This window comes from Primulina tabacum, chromosome 14 (assembly GCF_025594145.1).
Source record: "Primulina tabacum isolate GXHZ01 chromosome 14, ASM2559414v2, whole genome shotgun sequence".
Classification (NCBI taxonomy): Eukaryota; Viridiplantae; Streptophyta; class Magnoliopsida; order Lamiales; family Gesneriaceae; genus Primulina; species Primulina tabacum.
This window is the reverse complement of record NC_134563.1, coordinates 35,278,523-35,285,529: the sequence shown is the minus strand read 5'-3', so window position 1 is coordinate 35,285,529 and position 7,007 is coordinate 35,278,523. Positions and strand designations below refer to the sequence as shown.

General features: G+C 38.0%; 1 pseudogene; it reads left to right on the top strand.

Annotated features, from left to right (window-relative positions):
- LOC142524381 (uncharacterized) lies at window positions 1–4,144 on the top strand (annotated as a pseudogene).
- The last annotated feature ends 2,863 nt before the right edge of the window (window positions 4,145–7,007 follow it).

The following is a 7,007-nucleotide window of genomic DNA, read 5'->3' as shown; positions in this document are numbered from 1 at the left end:
GCAGTTTCGTTAGAATTATTGTTATTATTATCACTTTCACACAGAAGACGCAGACTGTTGACGTTTATCTCTGCGTATATACCCTAATTGTTACACAGATCCTCTTCAAATTCGCCGCCTGCATTTTCTTGTTCCGGTACCGCGAATTACGCATCCAGGCAATATATTAATTTTCACATTTTCTCCGGAAAAATATAAAAAATCATCGAAGTTGTGTGTACACCGTTGATTAATTTTCATATACATACAGTTTGGCGGTTTTTTTTTTTTTTTTTGTTGCGGTTAGGGTTCTCTTCGATCCCCCTTTTCGGTTACTTTTGTTCAGGTAGGGATGCTCAGTTTCTCCTTCGTATCTTTGATTGTGTAAGAGTTTGTTAATGCATTTATGATTTATGGACAGGGAAATTGGCATTTTGCTTGTCGTTGTTAATTGGCAGACCTTAGTTGGTGTGGGGAATTTTACTTAGAGGGTTGCATTTTACCGTGTTTCATTTGTTTGTGATGGTGTGATATTTAAAGAGAGGGAAGACTGCTTGGTTCTTGAGTTTCAATTGTTTTTTTGTTGTTGGATAGTCAATCCACTCTTACATGGAGGGGTTGTGAAAATGCTATTAAGGGAAGGGAATTCTCATTTATGAGTTAGGAAACGAGACGTGCTAATTTGGCTTGTCAGTAGTGAAAGTCTGGCTTTCTATTTAGTTTTTAGTATCCATCGAGGAAAGGGACCATTTGGGTTGATAAAGGAGGTTTAATTAGTTGAGAATTCTCGATTCTCTTTAGTTTTAAGATCATGTTCGGCACTGATGGAAAGAACTGAACCTACATTAGTTCCTGAATGGTTGAGAAGTACTGGAAATGTTGCTGGAGGTGGTGTCTCCACCCACCACTCAGGTTTGTTCATTATCCCATTCTCTCTCTATGTGTGCATCAGCATTAAAGTCAATTTTCTTTGCATATGGTCAGCACTCAGCACAATTATGACGCTACCTTTTTTTTTTATTTTGTTGGTAGATGTTTTTTCTTCTCTGAACTCCATACGAGGTAAGCCTTCTAGAAGCAACAGTGAGAAAGGTAGGCCTGATTTTGTGGATAGAAATGCTTCGTTCAATTCTAGACTTAGTTCAAGTAGCAATGGTTCTGGGAAACATCCATATAGTAGTTTCACAAGGAGCCGCCGAGATAAGAACTTTGATCGAAGAAAAAGAGAAATCTCTTTCCATGGACATCTGGGATCATGACTCCTTAGCAAGTATATTAACTAGTAGAGTCGAGAATAGTGCCTTGAAGCAATCACATTCATTGGTTTCTAGAAAACATGGTGAAGTATTAGCTCACAGAGCAGATGATTCAAGAAACGGTATTAACCATTATGGCAGTGCATCATGCGGGCAGTAATTCTCGTGGAATTCAGAAGAATACATTTGAGAAGGACTTTCCATCTCTTGGAATTGAGGAGAAGCATGACGTGACTGGAGTTAGGAAAATTTTGTCTCCTGGATTAGGTTCTGCTGTTCAAAATTTACCCATTGGCAATCCAGGGTTTCTTGGTGGTGAGAAATGGACTTCTGCTTTAGCGGAGGTGCCAGTCAGTCTTACCAATAATGGTACGGATCACTCAACTCCTCAACAGAGCTTGGGAACACTTGTGTCTTCAGCATCAGGAGCTTCTAGCACTGCTTCTCTTAACATGGCTGAGACATTGTCCCAGTCTCCTGCACGAGTTCATGTCTCTCAGGTTTTACAAATTTTTTCAATTCATTCCTTTTTGTTTTGGCTGGAACCAGGGGTGAAGTGTACATTATATTCCACATTTGCAGCTACCTGATAAGAGCCAAAGGCTTGAGGAATTGGCCATCAAGCAGTCTAGACAATTGATTCCTATGACTCCGTCAATGCCTAAACTGTTGGTAAATTTAACAGCTTTTATTATACGGGGTGCCCTTATAAATAACTGAGATTATGCATGTCAAAGAACTAAGATGTAATACATTGTTACTAGAATTCACTATGCAGGCCAACTTTTGCAGTAAAGTAATATATCGCTTTAAGACTGAATCATTAACGTGTATGCATCTATCTTATGCTATTATTTCTTTTCTGTCTTTTGGGTTGATAGTGGAACTGTGTTTTACCCTAGAGTCATATTCAGTCTGCGAAAAGAGGATCATATAGTTTCATATTTCTCATTTCTATGCATTCATTGTGTATTTTTCTTGGAAATGAGCGTTTACTGTACCTGTCTGTTCTTTTTGGGAAAGTACCAAATAATTATAGAAATTATTCTTCGAGCCTTCTTTTATCATGGTTTTTTTAGGTATCATTTAGCCCATGTCTTAAGGCCCTCAATGAAGCCAGAAATTGCAACATTGTTACATGGAATCAGTAGATATGCTGTGTCCTTTAGAGTTGGGAGACCAAATTGTAGTTTTTAAGAGAATCCTAAGCATACTTCTGACATGAATGGGCCTGGCCATCATAAATATAGATGATCCGAATTATAAACAATGCATTGAAGTTCTGAATTAACCTTTTTCTCTATATGTTGCCATTGTCTCTTATTCTTCCTTGCACATATGCGACAGTGTGTTTGGATAACATTATAGTAATGATGGTTTCAAATGTTATTATTCAGGTTCCTAGCTCCGCAGATAAATTGAAACAACCAAAGGTTTGCATCAGAACTCATGAGTTGAATGTGGCCTCAAAGGCTGTCCAATTGCATCTCTATTTGTCTCATATTTCTATTCAACCTCATGTTGGACAGGTCAAATCTGATTCTTCGAGTACATCTCATGTTGGAAAGTATATGGTTCTTAAATCAGGACGTGAGAGTGGTGTCACCACTGGGACAAAGGATGCATCTAGTCCTTGTGATTCAAATTTCAGGACAGCTAATGGGCAGCTTGCTATATCTCCGTCAACCCCAACTGCGTCACTGAGTCGAAACAGTTCTATGGTTTCGGTGCTTGAAAACAAGACCGCCACATTATCACTTGGTTCTAGATCTACTGTGGACAAGAGACTGTCCCAATCTATGGCCAAAAGCAGAAGTGAATTTTTTAATCTCATGAGAAGAAAAACCTCAATTACTGCTCCAGCCATTCTATCAGATTCAAGTACGGCTGTTTCACCTTCGAGTGCAGAGACATCTGGTGAAATATTTCAAGGTGTTCATACTTCAATGAGTCCTCGTGTATATGAGAATGATGATTCTGTAATTTGCAATGGTGATGGGCGTGAAGTTCCTGAGAAGATTTTCAATTTTTCTGATGTTGGAGAGAAGAAAATGTCAGGTGATGGGGCAATTTGTCCAGATGAAGAAGAGGCAGCTTTCCTTCGTTCGCTTGGTTGGGAGGAAAATGGTGGAGAAGATGAAGGTCTCACAGAGGAAGAGATCAATGCTTTTTATCAAGAGGTGAGCGCTTAATTTTGCAGTTTGTTTTGTAACTGCATTATTATCTATTAGATGCTAGCAATTGAGCACACATATACTTGCTCAATGCATTACATGTATGCTGTGTTGTAGTAATTTTGGATTGTTGAAAATGTGTGATAAAATTAATCAGAGGAAATGAGTTTTTTAAACTGTTTTAAAACTAAGATACCAAGTTAATTGTACTATTTGCTCTTCTTTAATACTATAGTAAGAAATATAGATATTGCAATTACTCATTTTTTACTTGTTTATCACTTTATACATGTAAAAGCATAGATTGTACTCCATAGGGGATTGAATGGTCCGAGGTTTTCATTACATTTTTGGTGGTCCTGCATATGATCCGTGTGTCTTATTTGACCATTTTATCCATATATCTGATTAAGTTCTCTGTTTCAAGTTTATATGGATAAAATGCCTTGTTTCAAGTTATGTTTGTTCCGCAGCAATCTTATTTCCTCTATTTTTTTCACAGTACATGAATAGAAGGCCATCTTCCAAAGTGTGCATGAGTTCTACACTGACAGAATTTCACACAGCAACGGCTGGCACTGGCATAGCTGGTTCTGACTCAAACTCCTCCATATCTGAGTCTGAAGCTTGAATCCTGACTTCATCTCAAGGCAGCTGACCAATCAATTCCGGTTGAAGGTTCTGTTTTTTCACGGTAGGATGATTTAACTTAGGGATGTCTGATAATAGAGTGGTATAAATTAGCATTGATGCTGCTCGAAAAGGCAGTTGTTTGTGGGATTGTGCTTTAAAGTTAGGTTACCATGCTAGGCTTCCATTTTTAACTTTACTCTTGTGGTATCCTATCACATATATTTGATATATTTTGCATCATGAGAAAGCTGAAGAAGGTGAAATGTGGTTGACAACGTTCCGATCAATTTTTGCGTGAAGGGAAAAAAAGGTTGATTATTTTACTTTCATGCTATCTCCGGGGTTTCAGATGTGTGTATTTATTTACAAAGGAAAATATTCTTAATTTATTTATGACGAACGAAAGAAGATATCTCAACAATATTTTAATTTTAAAGAATTGAAATTATTGTGTATTTTGCTTAATGGAAATCAAGTGATGATGGAAGCAAGCAAATAAACCTTCATTAACTGCCATCATTTCTATTTATTTTAGTTAATTATAATAATTCTATGCTATTTTTATAAATTTATTTTTTGTAGTCACAAGTATTTGTAACTTCCAGTGCAAGTTTTGAATTAGTTATCAACTTAAATAAAAAAGAAAAAGAAACAAAAAACCAATCAGATGGGGCCGGAAAAGACCTGAAAAATCAACCTCAATGCCCACATCTAACCATAACTAATAAGTACTAATTTTTCATCTATTTCCAAAATCATATTAGAAAAGGAGAGATTATAAAGTAAATACCAATGTCATTAATGAACAATTAAACAGTACATACAAACTTTTATGATTGCATACAAGTCAAACATCCATCACAGAACCAGCAGTACTAATCACATTCCAACATATTATTTTTTTGATACATAATTATATTTCATATTAATATGGATATTGAAATGACCATGAAGCAGCATAAGTTCAAGGGACATAGCCACCATGGCCGCCACCTTCGCTGCCTCCGTATCCACCGCCATGGGCTCCCTCCGCGCCACCACCAACATACCCTCCGGCGCCACCTCCAGCACCACTACCACTACCATATCCATTGCCTGTAGCTCCGCCAGCATAGCCAGCCCCACCACCACCACCATGACCTCCCCCACCCCCATATGGGCCATACCCTCCACCAGCAGCATAACCACCTCCACTACCCCCTCCTTCACCTCCACCATACCCACCACCATGTGCCCCGCCAGCACCAGCACCAGCACCACCACCCCCGCCTCCGCCTCCTCCCCCACCACCACCACCTCCTCCTCCGCCGTGTGCTCCTCCAGCTCCATACCCTCCACCCCCTCCTTCGCCACCTCCACTTCCATACCCAGAGCCATGGTCTCCCCCAGTAGCATAACCAGAGCCACCACCACTGCCACCTCCACCACCACCTCCATACTCTCCAACACCGCCGTACCCATAGCCTTTTCCCGCACCACTACCAGCACCACTTTCATAACCATGCTCCACCCCACCTCCACCATACCCTCCACCGGAACCTCCGCCGCCACCATATCCTCCACCACCTACATTGCGTCCATAGCCGTAAGGCTCTAGGAGCATCCTACCAGCAGAACATATAGCTAAACACAATAAAACAAAGAAACACACACTAAAAAGTCGGTTGTTAGCCATGCGAATGAATTTTTCAATGGTTTGTATCACATGCATGGAGCAATAGGGTATTTATAGGAGCTTTCAAAACGCGTCTATGCACCATTTCGAAGATTGAAGAAGTTTTTGTCCCACAAATGGTCCAGTGCACAAGCACACCACAAAAATGATGAACTAGTGTGCTTCTGCTGTCTCCCACCTCTGATGATCAAATTATTTCAAACCAATATTTCCAATTTCTTGATGATGGTATATAGTGCTCCATGTGCATCGAGCCGTCATTTGATGGGGATCGATAATATATAGCCTGCGACATTTTTTATTTTCTATTATATATATATAATATAATATTTCATCTTTGTATGAAAACAGCATTCCTCGTTGACTCTGTCACTTCTACATTTTCATTTTTTCATCGTTTAATTTAAATTTTTAGTCACTTGCATATTTTTTTTCGAATTTCATCATTTTTCATCGGAACGTTTACGTGACTTCGGACACATTAACAATTCCCGACACCACATCGTTATTTTTCAATGTCACGTCGTCATTTCGTCGAAAAAAAAAACAAAATTGAAAACAACGTGAAAGTTAGTGCACTAAAATCGGTCAAAAACATACAAGATTAAAAATACTATTATCTCTATCTTTATATATAAAAATGAAAGCTTTATTGCTTCTCTCACTCTGAGTGGACGCATAATTAAGAAATGGGTAGCACTGTGCATGGCACATATGTATAATGCATGTATTATACAATGTTGAAAAGGATGAAAAATTTTTAAACAATGCTAGAAAATTTTGTTTAGATTAAAATTTAACCCTGTTTTAATAATTTAATAAAATATATTAATTTCAAACTCTCACTTGATAGGAAAATTAGGATGTTTTGATAATATTGAAGTCGTACGTACTTTAAATTTTCCATTTATTTGGAAAATGTTTTCCCTCTCGATTCCTCTTTTTATCACTTTAAGCATAATATGGTGCTGATTGGAATTCCAACTATGCTTGATGTATAATTTTCCAGTTCTCTATTATATGATGACTTACTATAGACGAACCCGATCAAACTGTATGTCACTAATTTTCGATGTGTCTGCTCACATGCTGTGTTGGTTAAATCCATAAAATCAGGGGCGGATCTAGAATTTCGACTCTTTGAGGGGGTCGCTTATAAAATACGGACAAAATATAAAAGAGGAAAGACAAAAAATTACATCAGTTATATTGGACTAAACATAAACAATGCGTTTTAAAAAGAAAATTTATAACTAAAAAGAATTCGATGTTCCTTAAAATTTTCAAACT